The 4281-nt window shown below is 49.7% G+C and overlaps 1 long non-coding RNA gene across 1 annotated transcript; it reads left to right on the top strand.

The window, feature by feature from the left end:
• The first annotated feature begins 759 nt into the window (after nt 1–759).
• Nucleotides 760–3977, top strand: LOC141736741 (uncharacterized). The gene is made up of 5 exons (XR_012585053.1): nt 760–1782; nt 2258–2293; nt 2371–2433; nt 3639–3726; nt 3851–3977. It is a non-coding gene; the product is annotated as an uncharacterized LOC141736741 (long non-coding RNA).
• The last annotated feature ends 304 nt before the right edge of the window (nt 3978–4281 follow it).

The raw sequence follows: 4281 nt of genomic DNA, 5'->3' as shown, positions 1-4281 counted from the left end.
TGTTTTTTTTTTTTTGATGGCAGGCTGTAGTTGGATCTAATTGAACAGTGTTCCGAAGTAGAAACAAGACCTTTGGAATTAAGCTATCGCTCTGCATCAGGGTAATGTTTGATTTTTTTTTTTTTTTTTCCTCTTTTTAGATGCCGAGAGACGAGATGTGCAGGGTGACGCAGGGGAGCTGAGAGGAGCGCTATACGGAGGTGGCTCAGCATGTGGTATTAGAGGGAAGATGTGACTGGCGCCTCTATGAATACAATTGGGTACTTTTTTTTTCATGTGAATGAAGACAGAAGATAGGAGTCGATGGTGTGACGGTTTGGCAGAAGCGCAGTGGTAAAGTTGTGTTTCTTGGTCTCTTAGGTGCTGTGAATAACTATCACCGCAGCCTCGGACTCCGGAATCGGTGCAGAGCAGGCAAGCAGAACGCCACGGCGTTCGGGAGGCTGAGGGTGTCGTGGAAGAGGTTGGCATCTCCTCTCAGGATGCTTATTCCTGGTGCTGTGGCGGCCTCTGGGGTTATTTTTTGTTTTCCTTTTGCAGAGGAAGAGGAGGAACCTGGTGACTGCGGAAATGTATCGGATGGCTGGTTTTTGCGGACCGCATCGAAGAAGGATTCAGACGCCTGGCCCTCCAAAAGCTAAGTTGACAGTCAGGCGCCGGAGAGGGGCCGAGGTGGACAATTGCAAAATGGGGTCTTTGACGTTAGCGTAGTGGCGAGGGCTGTCCCGGGGCACAGTCATATTTAGGAGGGTAAAGGATGTTGCTTGCTGTTCAGTGTGATGCTAGCGTGTCCCGGGCAGGGCAGTTCCAGCCTGTGCGTGTTGTCATGTCGTTCATGTGGTCTGTGTTGTGTATCTTTGCCCCTTCTTGGGTCTCGAGGTCATCTTTGAGCTCCAGGAGCACGACGTGGGGCCCTGGGCGTCATCCTTAGGGTCTCGAATGCTTGGGCCTGTGGGCGTAGCACCATTCATCTGACGCTCTTCTTGCGTTAGCATCTTAAAGCGTGCATCAATCTTGCCTCTCGGAAGTTTCTGGACGGCCCACTTCCACGTCTGGGACTTCTTCCCTGCGTCGTTACGTTCTTAGGTCTTGAAGCCAGGCTTCCTGCACGTCCATGTTATTGGGCTCAACAGTCCATTCTTATTACGTACCATCACGTTCTACAGTTTGCTTCAGGGGGTTCCGTAGAGCATCTTCACGTTGACATCATCATGATCCCACAGATTTTCTTGCACGATGGTGACTTTGGTCCCCGTGTCATCTTTCTTGCTGAGAGTTTTCTCTCATCTTTAAGGCGCGTCGTTCGTAGCGTTCCGTGTAGTGTCTGTCTGTAACCGTGAGTGTTTGGCTTGGGGCTGCCCTGCCTGGGCACGTAGTGTCCAGGGTGGGCGGAATCATGTGGAGAGTCTATATGTAGTACATGAATCCCTGTAGATCGGGGCAAAGGTATTAGAGTCATCTCAGGGTAGCCATCGGGAGGCTGTGTAGACACCTCTTCTGTTTTGTTTGGAAAGAGCAGAGGCATGTTGGGAAGGCAATACAGCAGCAGTGAAGAAGAGCTCATGTGGAAGAGGGTATGGCTGGTTTTGGTGCGGATTTTTTTTTGTAATTTTCTTTGTGTACGGTTGTATTTGGACCTTAGATGGTATTTGTAAAAAGGTGCAAGACTTCTTGTTGTTATGACTCTATTGCTCTGCCTCAGGGTGATTTCTCTGATGCTCTTGCAGATGCAACAGGACAAGCTTGGCGGGGCAGCGTAGAGGAGGAGAGCAATGTAAGAAGGTGGGTCAGCAAGTGGTATTAGAGAGATGTGGCTCTGAGTACTGTATGTATTGGTTCTTTTCAATTTGAAGTTTTGAAGCAATGAATGACATGGGATGTGGGGATGGGGATGAGTCAGTCAAGGTCAGCAGCGGCGGGTGGGCTGAAGTATCACATCTTCCTCAGAGGGAGCAACTTTCAAGTTTTAAAGCAACCTGTGTCGGTTGGGTTTTATGGGTGGTTTGTGAGCCTTCAGGTTGCACGCCTCAGGGGAGGATGGGCGGGCAAGGTGAGGGAGCGGGAGATGGGAATTTGTAGGGTTTTGGGCGGTATCTCGGCATGCGTTTCTTCGGTTGGTGTGACACGCAGGGTCAGAGGGGCGATGCTGCACGCCCACTGAGTAGTCCCAGCAAGTGAGGCGGTTGTGGACACGTTGGTGTCTAATAGCCCAGTGCTACATTGCAGCTCAGGGGAGTGTTTGTCTTTGGTTTTGCAGGCGCCGCAGGCATCCGGAGCCGGACGAGCGTTGGAGGTGAGCTGGGTAGCAGAGAGGTAGCGCATGGGGGTGGTGGTTTCCCGTAAGCTCAACAGGAATATTGTGTGTCTTAGGTGTTTTAGGTGCCAGAACCAGAGAGTGCCATGAAGTCCGAATCCGGAATCCATGAGGAGCAGGTGAGCAGAAGGGTACGGCGCGTGTGATGCGGGGGATATTGCGGTACAACTTAGTGTTGACAGACGCGATGGTGCCTGATGGCACCATTTTGTGCAAATCAGGATTATGTTGCTCAGTAACTTCCTTGACTGCCATTTGAGATGGTCTTGCGTCGTACGCTTAAGAATTTGGTTCCGTACTATGTTCTTGTATATTTGAAATAGTATTGCTCCGCCTCACTCAGTATTGGTTTTGCATCGTGTTGCCCCGTCACGCTCTTGACTGCTCTGTGATCTATTCTGGCATCGTACCACACCGTGTTGCGTGGTTTTTTTTTTTAATTGGTTGTTCTTTGACTGTGTAATGCCTTGTACCGCCCTCTATTGCATTACGTCTCGCATTATATTGCCCCGTCGTAGCCTTGACTGCCTTCTGATCTGTTTGGGCCTCGTACCACACTGTATTGCGGGTTTTTTAATCGGTTGTTCTTCATTTGGCTTTCTAATGCCTCGTACCGCCCTGTATTGTGTAACATCTCGCATTATATTGCCCCGTCATAGTCTCGACTGCCTTCTGATCTACTCTGGCATCGCACCGCACTGTATTGTGTGTTTTTTTTAATTGGTTCTTCTTTATTTGACTGTGTAATGCCTTGTACTGCCCTGTATTGTGTTACTTCTCGCGTTATAGTGCGCTGTCATTGTCTTGACTGCCTTCTGATCTTTTCTGGTATTACAGTTGAACGTATGCTGGGTTTCTTAATCGGTTGTTCTTCGTTTGGCTGCATGTTGCCTTGTTACCACCTGGTATGGTGTTGTGTCTTGCATTGTATTGCCCTGTCACTGTCTCGATGATCATTTTACACATTCTGTCCTAGGACTGCGCTGTATTGCGAATTCTTTCATGGGTTGTTGTTTCCTTGACTGTGTCGCCTGGTAGGGCCCTGTATCGCGTTACGTCTTGCCTTGTATTGCTCTGTCATTGTGGTGACTGACATCTGATATATTCTACCATTGCGTGGCACTGTACCGTCAATTCTTTCATTGTCTGTTCTACATTTAATTGTATGTTGCCTTGTACTGCCCTGTGTAATGTTAGATCTTGCATGGTATTGCCTGTCGTTGTCTTGCCAGTTATTTTAGTCTCTGGCACTGTATTGTGCAATTTTTAACCGGTTGTTCTGTATTTGACCGCTGTTGCGATGTCACCCCCCTTTTTCCCCCAGGCTGCTGCTCGAGCTATAAGAACCAGGAGGAGTCGCTATGAGTGGCACTTGAACTTTGTGGGATGGCTGGCACCAGAGTCAAAACACTGTGAGTCAGTTAGCTTGCTATAGACCTAGCGGACAGACCAAGAGCCCTTCGAGCTTTCTTGCAAGGCAGTGGCCTGTTTGCCAGCATTTCCCGGGGACGCTCACGTAAGTTTCTGCTCCTCTAGGTTGAGAGAAGCCTTGCCGCAACAAATTCTGGAATGCTGTTAGTCACTTACCCAGACTTTGCAGTCTTAGCTGAGCGATACAAAGGGTTTGATCACGCAGACGTGATCCTTTAGAGGTAAACCGTTGCCCAAGTCCGGGGCGAGGATGGGATCCAGCCGCACCTAGACTCCTCTCGGAGAAGGAGTTTAGAAAGCAAGGGGGTCCTTTCCGAGCCTCGTGACTCAAGGGGAGGGTCTCCGTGACAGCTCGTCTGACCCTGGCCCCTAGGCAGGAAACGACCCGGGGTGCGTGGCCGTGGAATCTGGTAAAGTGCCATCACGTGCGCTGCTACCTTTGGTGAATCACTGCTGTTATGTTTGTAAATGTTTCTCTGCCTCTCTCTTAGGAGTGAATTTTATCCCTGCGCCCGCAACAACTGCATATTGCCTGT

This window comes from Larus michahellis, unplaced genomic scaffold (assembly GCF_964199755.1).
Source record: "Larus michahellis unplaced genomic scaffold, bLarMic1.1 SCAFFOLD_76, whole genome shotgun sequence".
NCBI classification, from domain to species: domain Eukaryota; kingdom Metazoa; phylum Chordata; class Aves; order Charadriiformes; family Laridae; genus Larus; species Larus michahellis.
Note: the sequence above shows the minus strand (reverse complement) of the source record. Positions and strands in the feature narration are given on the sequence as shown.